This window comes from Ptychodera flava, unplaced genomic scaffold (genome assembly GCF_041260155.1).
Source record: "Ptychodera flava strain L36383 unplaced genomic scaffold, AS_Pfla_20210202 Scaffold_141__1_contigs__length_120963_pilon, whole genome shotgun sequence".
Taxonomy (NCBI): Eukaryota; Metazoa; Hemichordata; class Enteropneusta; family Ptychoderidae; genus Ptychodera; species Ptychodera flava.
In genome coordinates, this window is record NW_027248323.1 from 78,074 (window position 1) to 91,714 (window position 13,641).

The window sequence follows — 13,641 nt, forward strand, 5'->3', positions numbered from 1 at the left end:
CTCTATCAATAACGACTTCGGCTTCTCTCAGAGGGGAGATGACTTGTCACATTATATACGGCCTGGGTGTCAAATTAACCACTTTTGAAACTCCTAAATTTTGAATAATTCCCAGCCAACCACAATGAATGAGAGTAACCCCTCTCCTACACGTAAGTTTTGACTGACTCCCCATCTACGTAAAAAAAGTTTAATATCGATACATGTGTTTGTATAATTTTAATTAAAGACCTTTCAAATCTTGGTTTACCATGCTAGATTATTATCAGTTGAAAAGGATAAAACCAACGAAATAGAAAATTAAAAGTTACGACAAAATATACAATTAAGCTTACCATATAAGGTTTTAAGATGTATAGTATTGTTTGATTTGGATGGGTATGGTTAAATGTCAAAATTTTATATCTATGTTTTCTTTATTTTTTCATCATTTCATTACTTTACTAAATGCTTCAGTTAATTTCCCGAAACATTGAATAGCCCCTTCTTCCTAGCTTTCAATCTTTTTAAACGACACCTAAAACAGTAAATAATGACGATTCCCTGACGACAATGATCCACTCATTCGCTTTATCGTGGAATTAACAGCAATAGACTTGCTTTGTTAAAGTTGCCTTCACTTTCTTTATTTTATGATATTTTTATGCATATATCTTTTTTGTTTTCTGTTTTCTTTTCTCGGGGGAGGGGACTTTCCGATACCCGGGATGATGGCTTATGTCGACATGTTTCCTCGGTTTATAAGCATACACGCTAAAACATCTGATGGCAATTCTATGATCATGTTTACACTTACCTCCCGGTAACTCACCAGTTCTAAAAGTTTCAATATGATACAATAATAATAATAATAAGATATCGATACAAAATTACTTCACTTTTTCAGAAATTCAATATTTACATGTACCGATACGGATGGGGCCTCGGAGACATGGATTTTCAAATTGTTTTGACTAAGTTAGCTATGTCATTTCCACGGTCGACATTACTTCATTACATTATCTAAAGTCAATGTTTTAAAATGGAACTTGCTGGGGATTTGAGGCGGTGAACGGAATACAATATTAAGAGTCTACAGGCGTACGATAAATAAGAAGGACGTGTAATAAAATGCCAGCAGGTGTGCGATTTATGTAATTGAAATTCAAACCTAACAATGGCGAAATTTGTAATATTTCGCTAAATTGATGAATATTCAAACATCACAGACAAGGGAGGTAAGTGTAAACATGATCATAGAATTGCTTTCATGGGAATGCTTGAGGCGTTTTGCAGCTTTCACGGTCCACTGTCAGTATCATATAAAGTGTAAAGCAAGCAAAAACACAGAAGCTTGTTAGTGTCAATCACAAAGAGTTTGAAGCAAACCGACTTCTAAATAACCTTCGTGAACACGAATAATGATAATGATTCTAAAATAACCGGCCAGTAGCCTGTGATCCCTATATGGAGAAAATTTATAATACATCAGCCCTACTTTTTCAAGTGATTGTGGCATGCTGATCCTGATTTTATTTAACAAGAGGACATTATTTTGCGTGTCAATTTCTGTGTTGCAGTTATGGGCTGCTAACCGGTTTCAGCGTATATTTCCATGGAAACAAACCCTCGTAGTCCGTAACAATCGATACTGGTGACGAATACGGATCTTGCTTTGCACAGAGCATCCTTGTCTGATTTCCGTAATGTGATAGACCACGTTGAAGCCCTGGAATAATTAAACAATAAAGCACACCTACCGATGGTATACCAAGAGTTTTTGACCAGTTCACTACTGGTCAAATCAAGTGGTATATTGTCGCTGCCAGGGTGTGATTTATTGCTATTATATCATAACAGTATATTGAAATGCTGCCGTGGAACGTCATAAATGGATTTTGCTCAAGATGAGAGTTTGCGCGTATGCCACCCGTGGTATATCGCCAATATACCACGGTTCTTTTGGCGTCTCGACCGATCAGATCGCTTTATTTGGGCCATCAATATACTTGTATAATATAATCTCCTTTATTTCATTGCAGTGTACCGGGCTCGATTGGATTTCTGTCTGATTTAGAGAAATCCAATATCTCTGCAATGTAATACATCCAATCTCTCTGCTATGTAATCTGATAGTCGGTGTTACTAATTCAACACCTTTATATATTCACACCTCGCGTGCAATCTTATTACGAAATGCATGTTAAGGGTTTTGGCGGACGTTGAGATTGAAATGTTTCCCCTTCTACACGCTCCTCTCTCTCTCTCTCTCTCTCTCTCTCTCTCTCTCCTCTCTCTCTCTCTCTCTCTCTCTCTCTCTCTCTCTCTCTCTCATAATACTCACTTCACATGTACAATAATCACTATCACATTACGTATTCACGTTTTGATGATTTCTTCCTTTCTATAATCAAGTCGCGAAGTTAGTTTTGCTGTCCAAATGCAAATACAATACTAGATGACACAAAGATTAGAGAGACGCAAAGATGTAAACGAAGAATGTTGTGTCCATAGGGGGCGTGATTCCTGACAAATGCATCAACGGTACCTAATATTTCAGGAGAGTATTCATGTGTGACATGGAAATTAACAGAATGTTAAAAGCTGACTGGGCCTGATGAAGACTTCATCCTGGTCCTATTGAAATGAAATAAAGCAAGGATGAAGAATAAATTCATATCACCATGGCATAAAATAACAGCAGCTGGTATATTCAGTATAAAAATTGTATTTGTGTAATTGTTTTTGTTGTCGTTGTTGTCTTTGTTGTTGTTGTTGTTGTTGTTGTTGTTGTTGTTGTTGGATGCAGTGGCGGCGCTAGATTCCGAGCTTTCTTCTTGTCTTCCTGGTGTTGTCATTCCGTTTATTTGTTTAAGTGATGACAATGATACTGTTGTTAAATTGTTGGTATTGGAATAGACACGGCAAGATTCCAACCAACACACATTCGGACGAGCTATGTTCTAATCCTTGCCTGCTTAATTACCTACCTACCTACCTACCTACACGCAATATTATGCATGAATTAATACGTTTTTATGAGACCGGTGTTTGTAGTTCACATTCCCTAACAATAGCGCCCTCTAATGTTGGCAAAACTCTCGTGACCGAAATTCTCTATTTTCGGGTTAAATCGGACACTCTCTCTTCATGTTGATCGGAAAAGTACTGAATATTAAAGACCTTCACACACACACACTCTCTCTCTCTCTCTCCTCTCTCTCTCTCTCTCTCTCTCTCTCTCTCTCTCTCTCTTATGAGGTCCATCTATGAGAACGACTCGAACGACAGATACTGGTCTGACCCGTAAATATTCCTAGATGTTCCTCTGTGTTTGCTATCAAAGGTTTTGAAATGAGTTCAGCTCTGTTAAGGCCAAACAACATTTTCAGGGTTTTTTTAACTTGTGTGTCAAAAAGATAGCACAGTATGTCTTTATGCAGACAAACAAGTTTCCAAACATTTATCAAACCGAAAGTCCCTTACTGCAAAGACAGTGGGTTGATAACATCTTGGTGTCTCCTGTTGTCGATGTTTGTTTCTTTGAAATTCAGCCGAGCAGTTCTTATTGCTGACTTCGCAAAAGTGAGTAGAAACCTTAACTTATGATATCGAATCTGATCGAGAAATTGTTGAGCATTCTTATGTTATGCTGTGCATTCCTTATATGATGATCTGCTAAATAACGTTTCCGAAAAGGAAAATTGTTCAATTCTATATTGTTTTTATTTGACAATAATAAGTATTACAGCCAACAACTTCGTATGAAACTACAGTCCACCGAGTTGGTTTAGCCAAGTTTTCTAACTACAAAACATTCAGTGTTTCTTGAAGTGTTTTTTTGTTGTTGTTGTTTTTTTTTTGAAAAGTTGTTGACCAAGTAACATGACCACTTCTACTTGACACTTACCCTATTGCAGAAACTATGATTAACGTACGAGATATTTCTAGGGAGTAACTGTTCTGAACTACACTACGATACAAGGTGATCCCTCACAATATAATGAATACTGTATAAAACATAAAAGTATGATATATTTCTTATAGGGACAAGATTGCTAACTTTGCTTCACATGTTACTGTATGCTGTTAGACTGATAAGATCTAGAACTTTTAATAGTTAAATTCTAAGGCACAAATCTATCTGTACTTCTGTAACTCAATGTCTGGTACTGAAAAAACATCATTATCTCCATGCTATAAATCCTATGTGAAGGAATCTGATTACTATGGCTTCAACAATCCAACTTTTTACAATTAACAAAACTAAACATCGAATGTTCGATTATACACTTATCAAACATGATTTTTGTCAGAACTACTATAATCTTGTCTTGTTTAAAAACCGCTATTACGTACAATAAGAAACAATATAAGAAAAGGAGCAAAAATATCGAAAAATTGTGGAAGAAATAATAGATTGGGTCCGACAAACTAAGCTAAAATTGAATACAATTGCACAAAAAGCGATAATCGGATATAGTTAATTAACAACATCCATCACCACAAAATGAACGATTCTGACTCCAATTCAACTCAAAGAACACAGATGAATGATTCTGCGTATATTTTGAAAGATAAACTGTGAGAAATCTTCAGAAAATTTCTTAAGAACAAAGTGAATTGTTTTGAGATGTCTGCTTCTTCTACTAATGGCAAACAGCATAGCAATATCCTTTAAATCTTCAGACCACAAGACTGAAAATTCATGTTCCTATCGAATGCAACATGTGAACAGAACAAAACTGACTTTTTCCTTGATGATAAACCCAGCTATATTCTTCAATGAAGCTTTGCCTAATCAAGTTATGACTTCAACACATGCTTACCTTGCACATTACCAAAGTAGGCAATTTCAATTCAAGATCACAGAAGTAAAATAATCTTGCACTGGATGAAAGTGGCCAGCTTAGAAATGGCCAGGGTAAATTCAAACAGTTAATGCAGGTATTAGCTGTTGCTACAAATGATGTTGTGAATTCAACAAACAAAATTATTGGGTTGATGACAAATCCAAGGGCAGGTTCTTCATCAGCCCCTGTTGTGAAGTGGACAACACTTGAAAGTGACACTCGATTTCTTCTGCCACCTAGAACAATTCAAAACATTTAAGAATAAGACATTATCAATGACAAAGTGCCTACTTGATCAATAGATTAGACAAAATTGAAGGACCCATGGGGAAATCAGTCAAGGAATGTCAGCGTAATTGTTTTAGCACGAAACAAGCCAAACAAGATTGCCGACTGGCAGGCTAAACAATTAATGTGGTCATCCTATGAAATATGCCAAACTATAAATGGTTCCATGGTGGTTATCAAAAGAGAAAGGTTGCACATCATCATTCTGTTCCAAACTTTGACGTTACTATACACATAAAGTCAAGCATAAAGAATACGTACCTGGTAGTTTCCTAGTTTAGTAAGACCATCACGCAAATTAAGATTACATGGGGATGGATCACTGCTATGGATGAACTCTTCAATAGTGTTGTTGTCCATAAACTTGGGGAGCTTCCCATTTTGTAGAATATTTAGACCTATCAACATAAATATCGATGCAATAATTACATGAGCAAATGTATAAAAAATCAGACTATTGTTTTTACATAACGCAACAAATATATGTCATAGCTTTATTAAAGTATTGAAATGACAACAACAGTTTACTTCATGATATCATGAGGGCCGTGATAAAATGAGTACAATTTTGGTGTGCACTCTATACAGCTGTACGTTGGGAATTAAATACAGTAGTTACCTTATCACCAACGTATTATATATCATGGATATACAAAGAATACATATTTTACATTTACAAATGCACCGAGAGAGAAATTATTTATCACTCAAAGTTCACTTGTTATAGAGGAAAGCTAAATGAGCTGAATTATATGAATTTTCAAACGAGCCGCCTAATTGGTTACTGGTTTTGATTGAGTACATGCACACTACACAGAAATGTCACCTCAATTTGATGTTGTGGTCAAAGATTAACTAAACCCTGCAGATAAGACTGTAACTGAACTGAAGACTCATTGTTGATGTTTTAGAAAAGAGAATTTTGTCAAAAGTCGGTTATCAAAAATACAATGCGTGTAATTTATTTCAAAAAGGGAATGTCTTCATTTGTAGCAAGGATTTCCCTTTGTTGGTGAAATTATGCTATTAAAATAGAGTTTACTTGACCAAGTACCAGAACATAGACAATGATAACAATTTATTTACAGAAAAAAAGCAGCTTGGACATGATATGTAATTTATTGGATGGCACTTATGAAATAAAATGAAGAACAGTGTGTATACTCACCTCATCATAAAACTGAACATCAAAGGGTTTTTGCAGAACTTCAATAGAACTTTATTCTTCAAATGCAGTTTTCATAAGATCTGCCCTGTTTGCCAAAAGAAAGTTGCTTTCACCAACATCTGTCTGACTTTCAGATTCCACTTCAAGAGCTCTACCAGTCACCATTACCCTCTGAAAATATCTACTTCTATCGGGTTGGAAATACTCTCTTGATTACATGAGTCAATGGTTTGTGTCAACTGTTTCATCATCATCAGATGTAGACTGTAAAGTGTAAATGAGATATGAATTAACACGTTACCCTGACTCTTAATGTTGTTGATTTTATTTATTAACGTGTCCTATGTGGACTTAAAGTTTACATTTGCTCACATGTGTAGTACAATATCTATTAAAACCTGCCACATCCAGCCCCTTGGGCTTAAAGACACAAAAAAACCAATTTCAACAAGAAATAAATAAATAGAAAAAGTAACAGTATTCTGAGTGAGAGGAGTTTATCTTTCTAAATTATACATTGTATCTTTTCTCATATTATAAGCATCAAAGATATAGTTTGCCAAAACGTCAGGTGTTTTAAGCATCAGTAGTTCAACCTTATCAGTAATATGAAGAGCACTGAATTCTGGATATAAAGCACACACTTTTCCAAATAATGTATCTCTTAGAGAATCATACAGACAGCAACCGAAAAGAAAGTGTTTCTCATCTTCAATTTCAGTCCCTGGACAAATATTACAGATTCTATCCTCCACTGGTAATTGCTGAAATCTGCCTGTTTCTACTTTTAAAGGTAAAATACCAGTTCTGAATTGTGCAAGAATTGAGCGTTTCGGTCTTGACAATGGTGCAGTAAATAATTTTCTGTTTCATATTTTTCTTAAAAGTTACACGTGTTCTTAACTTGGGTTTTCTACACACATCTGTACACCACTTTCTTTCAAAATATCTTTTAACTTACAAGAGGCAGAGTCCAATTTAAAGTTTCAAGATTTAAAAACTTATTATGTAAATTAATATCTCTAAATACATAAGCTATATCATTAGACCAATTCTTGATTCTATCTCTTAGATTGTAATCCCACAGAAAAACAACTTTTGTGATTCTTTCATTAGGATATTCAGTTTATGTCTCACATTCGGTGGAGTCCAACCCATATAACCATTGATAGCAAGTTTTGGTGCAAATTTATGGACTCCAAGAAAGTATCTTAAAGCCCTATTTTGTAAAGAATCACATTTCATATTATCAACATAACCCCATATCCCAGAACAGTAATCCGCAATTGGTGTAACACAAGATTTAAATAAAGTGGTGAAAGTACCAAATCTAAAATCTCTGTATTTGTGTATTCTTGAGATTACAGCCCCTAATGCCCTGCCAGCTGCATCACTTATATTAGTGTACCTACTGTAACATCAAAATTTAAAAATTCATCCAGTACAACCCCAAGAGGAATTAGTGGTGTCATGGCGGCTATCGAAAAGCTGAGTTCCAAGTTTGACCGCATTGACAGTAACCAGGCCAAGCTACTAACAGAAATGAGGAGTTCCACCAAAGAGATTAAAGACGAGCTTATGCTGGAGTTAGCTGGTTTACGCACCCGTGTCGAGTTGCTGGAACGTAAGCAGCAGCTACGCTGGCAGAGGTACTTCTAGCCCGAGTTTCCATACCACCTTTGGCCAACTTGATCTGCTGGGATTTATTTCCCTGCATGTTGCATCAGATAACTACTATTCGTTATAAAAAGGACGGAATTTTCAGAGGGATTTCAGCCCAACTTTCTTCATGTGCGTTACCTCTCACGCATGCGCATTATCAATAATGTAAAAATTACATACATTAGATACAATATTATTTTACTTGATAGTCCCTCGGTTGTAATACATTGAATTGCCTATCTATGAAGCTTATAAATGTCAATATTGGTACATCATAGTTTGATTCAATGTGTATATTTATTTTTTGTCAAAAGCATCAACAAAACACCCTGAACAGAATTTTAGAATGGTGGGGAAAAGACTTGCATCTTTAGACACTGAAATATAGGATTGGTTTTGCGGCCTCCGGTTGCTTGAGGGACACAAGCATTTTTGGAAAAAAATAAGATAGCAAAATTCATAATTAGTAGGTACAGTATGACAAACTATTTCAATTCATGAAAGCAAAACTATTTGCATTCATGAAAATCTAAAGAGTGCATCCGTTCACTGGACTGGCTATTTGCAGTTCGATATACTTTGCTAGAGAGGATCCTATATGAAATCAGAAGCCAAAGAACATAATGAAACATGATATAGGAGACTGAAATTGTGGAACTGGTTTATACAGATGTCTCTGAAAATATATAGATCAAACGCATCCATGCAGAGATCAGCTTTCCAGTTTGAAACAGGTAACCAGGCCCGGACAATAAGATTTGATGGCATGGTAAAAGCGTGTAATTTTGGCGAAAATTACAATACCTTGATTTCAAGCAAATACACGCTTTCAGACCTTTCGCCCACTTACGTTGAACAATAATGGGTTACATTCACCTTGCAGATAAGACGTCTGAAACGTAGCCACACTGAAATCACTAAGGTCAATCTAATATGGCCGCCACATTAATAATGTGAGTATACAGGTTATTATGGAAATCCGGTCACGACATGCGACATGCGACCTGCGACTTCAAAACTGCGCCCTGCGTCCTGCGTTTTTGTCAAACTGCAACCTGCGACTTCCGGGTGCTCCTGCCTATCTTCCACCTGCGAGTTTGAAACTGCGACCTGCGAGATCACGACCTGATCCATGATTTTAGGTATTTGGTGTTTATTGAGAGTATGAAAAGCAGTCACAAGTAATATCAGTGATAGGTGGTGTCATTTAGGAAAGAGATGAGCTTCGATGACACAGCTGTGTTGGCCTACGTGTTGTTCGGTTGCTTTCAAAGTCCGGTTTCAAAGGGACAATGCTCAACTGATCACCGATTTTCATGAATAAAATTTGTTTTGATAGGCCTACTTCAACAAGCATGTTGTTACATATGTTGTTTTCCTAAAGTGGTGACTATTTCACAGATCGAAATGACCTAGTTTAGGCCTAAAGAAGTATTCTGTGGTTGTTGTACTTCGATTCGGTGACCATGCACCCCACCCAGCCTTATACATTATTTATCTCGCAGTTTGTAAGTCGCAGATCGACTATGGGTTAGACTCTTGGTTTCAATCGAATGTTTTTACCCTGACGGAATGTACTGCCAATGCACACACATCTATGAGGAAGATTCCACTTCTTATGCTCTATCAAATAACTTGTCAAATCGATGTAAAACTCTGAGTTCCGCGTCGCTGGCAACGGGGAAGCTGAGTCCCGATACTGATGGATGCGTACTTTATTTACACGTAGGGAAACTTTACAGTCTGTAGAAGGAAGGACTGTGTTCAGATAGAATTCAAAGTAATTACAGTCATCGGCCCCCCCCCCCCCCCCCACGTGATGAAGAGACTGCTTTCCCTTGCCAATGTAAACTTGGCTTGGAATAACCATTATTTATTCAAATTCCCTAAATAATGCTCTCTGGTTTAGGTATTTTAATTGTTGCTTCTTGAACATGCAACGAACAAGAAAAACTGTACAGATGAACGATCCAAGGTGAATTTAGTACTGATTTTCGCAAGTCTCAACCCCTAAATACGCTCGCACTTCGATTGTGAGAGCCCTCACTTCAAGCCCTCACATTCGCTCGCACTTTGATTGTGCTGGCCCTCACTTTGGCCTCCGATTTCCGGCACCCTTACATACCTGAACACGCAGGACGCAGGTCGCTGTTGTGAAGTCGCAGGTTACACCTAGGTCTAAATGCCGAAGTCGCAGGTCGCATGTTTCAAACTCGCAGGACGCAGGTCGCAGTTTTGAAGTCGCAGGTCGCATGTCGCATGTCGTGACCGGATTTCCATAGGTTATTGTGATTTTTTATTTTGCTTCTATAGAAAAAGAAAAGTACTTTTGACCTTTAAAGTGAGAAATCTCTTTTACAATAAAGCAAGATGTAATATAGCAAATAGCAAGATGTAATACTAGCATTACTATCAAATAAAGTGTATTTTGCTGTCAGTACTATCTAATGAAGTGTATTTCAGCAAGGATCCGGGTAATGCTAATTGTACTTACATCACCAACTTCACTTCCAGTCAGATCGACAGTTCCTCCAATATACTAGGTTCTATCACCTCTGGTCCATCTTGGCGCGTTTCAGCGATGGTTTGCTCTCGTGTTTCCTCAGCATGTCCAGTTTCCGGTAAATCTTGTGTATCTCCTAGTAGTCTAGTGGTGCTGGCGGGAGCTCATCCTCGAATCAGAACGTTCAAGCATAGTACAGGTGTCAACATGTTTACGAAAGTCGTGCAAGGGGGACTCTGAGTTACACCGTCCGCTGGTTTCCTTCAAGCCAGTTGAAGTAGCGGCACTATCAAGATCAATAGCTTTGGTGTTTAAGTAATATTGGGTAGGTCCTATGAATACTTTGACTTGCGAGCGAAGATGTCCTTTCAACTCTGGCCATTCCAGCGGCACTTCAGCTCGTGCAACACACGGCAGGTCACGATGCAATGTGATATTTTAAAGCCGCCTCAGTCCAGTAAGTGCGGATAGGCTGACGCGATTTTGTCAACCAGTTCCTGTTCCTCATCATTCTCACTAAAAGTAACTTTCTTCTCGCCAAGTCCTGTTTTGAACAGCATCTGCCGCTCAAGACATGTTGGATTTGTCTTCTCCCATTTAGTGTCCTGGAACAGTTGTATCGTCTTTGTCCTTAAACTGATCCAAGATATAAAGTCATATTTCATACACATTAAAAGGGAGACTACGTAAGCCACTTCCCAATAACCTTGAAGCCTTATTTCCCTTGACTTTGTATAATAATTACATCACAGATCAGTCACCCCAAGGATGCATCGCTGTTGTCCGGAGATCTTACTCGGAGATTTTTAAATGGAATTTCCCCAGACTGTGTAGGGGAGACCGAATGAAGGCCCTTCAGTGCTGTCTTGGTAACCGAGACTGTATACCAGATATATTCCAGAGAGTCAAAAGTTCATGTCGGTCATGTTTCCATGGCGACTATAGCCATTCAGTGGAGAAAACTATACACACGCGGGCGTTTTCAAGACAGTTCGTCTATACGGGAAATTGAGGCAATGAACATCTGATAGCTCCGTCCAGGGTCACATCATTGGCACCATGCTATGAGTAGTGTCACACTGCAGGCGACGTGATTGATCCTTTAAATATTCATGAACTTTTCGATCCAGTACGTTGATGGAAAACAAACTGCATCATGTTGTAATGATTGTACATCACATTTGACAGATGCCCAGCACCGTATAACAAATGCCGATAGCAATATAATAAATGCCATCACCATATAACAAATACTCATCACAATATTACAAACTCATAATAAAATATATAACAATTGTCTATCAATATGTAATAAAAGCCCATTGCCGTATTACAAAAGTGAATCAAAATATGAGAATGTCGACAACATATAAAGAATGCCCATTGCCATATAACAAATGCTCATCACAATATAATGCCCATCACCATATAACAAATGCCTATCATGATATTACAAATACTCATGACAACACAACGGTACTAATATAATGCCCGTAACCATATAACAAATGCGTATCATAATATTAAGAATGTGTATAACAATAGAGGGGAAAAAATATACCGCGGATGTCTCGAAAAATTTAAAAGTATTACTGCTTCGTTATACCTTTACAGCTGTTGTCGGGCTTTCTCCTATTTGCGAGTGATTTGTTCCGTCTTGATGTGCACGTTCCTAATTTAGATAAATCCCATATGATCTCTAGTGGGCAAAATGTTCAACTGCTCATATCTGTGAATCCGCCCCATACGCCGTTAGGTACCATATCAGAAATAGAGCTGTCAGTATATGTGCGCCCGTTGATTTTATGCAAGATCAGGGGTGATAAGTCGACATCCGATGCAAATAAACGTATTCAATTGTAGTGAAGTGAAGAAAAATGATACCATTGTGATAAAGTCCATAATTATAATGACATGGCAGATGATGTCTACACGCATATAATTGTATAGTTTGGTATATCAGAGTACAGGTAATTTTTCTCCCGTCTCTGAAAACTAGTCAGGAAGCGTCATAGCAAAAAAAAACATCCTGAAATGGGAGGTGTTTGCAGGCATTAGCAATTGTATAAATAGCTGTATCGAGTTCATGCACCCAACAGTAACGAGTAAAGCCATAGTGAAATGCCTTTTCGAATGTAAATATTGCACACCACTAGCTCAATAACGTTTGACCCAAATGTGACCCCTCAAAGTTTATTTAGCTAAAACAGGAAGGTGAGTCAATATTAGTAATGTAGGCCAAAACCTGATAAGGTCTTTTCTCATTTATATCTTTTCGTTATATCGGAGAGATTTTCAAAAATTATGTTTAGGAAAGTTTAGTCTTCATTTGTATGAAACAAGACGCTTCGTAATGACTGATTCCATGTCACGCGTTATGTTCTGATATAATCACAACATCAAGATGTCGCAAGCAAATTAATCATTAATTACACAGTCGCATGATGTTCGATACACGTCGATGACCGCTGTGATTTGCATTAGAAACCAGATATGAACTGAAAATGCTCACGTATTACAGTGTATGTTGCAGTTGTCTGTAAATTTAAATTTTTGCCACACGTTTGCAACTTCATTGAAAGTGTTATGATAAACATCATGAACAATATTCACCACAGATTTATTCCAATCGTTATTAAAAAATATGTAATTAGCTGAAATTAAAAAAAAACTAAATTTCTTTGACTGTTGTCATTGTATCGCCACTTTATATAGCAATTTTGCCTTTGGTCAAGTCCTTTAAGCTATATATGCCAGACTATGAAAGCTAATTAGACATACAAATTATAAATTAGCTGACATGAAAATGCAATTTATCTTTCAATAATACAACATAATTGTCTCAATAATATATACATAGCAAGTTTTATGAACTTTTTAGAATTCTTCCAGTCTTATATCCCTAATTGGGCAAGTTAGTTAAATATGCAATTAGTGACTTGCTGGTGTAACAGCTTTTATTAATATTTATCATATTTCTTCAATGTACATAGCAGGTTATTATAAATTATAAATTAGCTGACATGAAACTGCAAGTTATCTTTCAATAATACAACATAATTGTCTCATTAATATATACATAGCAAGTTTCATGAACTTTTTAGAATTCTTCCAGTCTTATATCCCTAATTGGGCAAGTTAGTTAATATGCAAATTAGTGACTTGCTGCTGTAAACAGCTTTTATTAA

At 36.9% G+C, this 13,641-nt stretch overlaps 1 long non-coding RNA gene across 1 annotated transcript; it reads right to left on the reverse strand.

The window, feature by feature from the left end:
* Positions 1–3,688: 3,688 nt before the first annotated feature.
* Positions 3,689–12,219, reverse strand: LOC139126864 (uncharacterized). The gene is made up of 4 exons (XR_011550834.1): positions 10,445–12,219; positions 6,289–6,552; positions 5,382–5,518; positions 3,689–5,068 (listed from the first exon to the last, which is right to left on the reverse strand). It is a non-coding gene; the product is annotated as an uncharacterized lncRNA (long non-coding RNA).
* Positions 12,220–13,641: the final 1,422 nt, after the last annotated feature.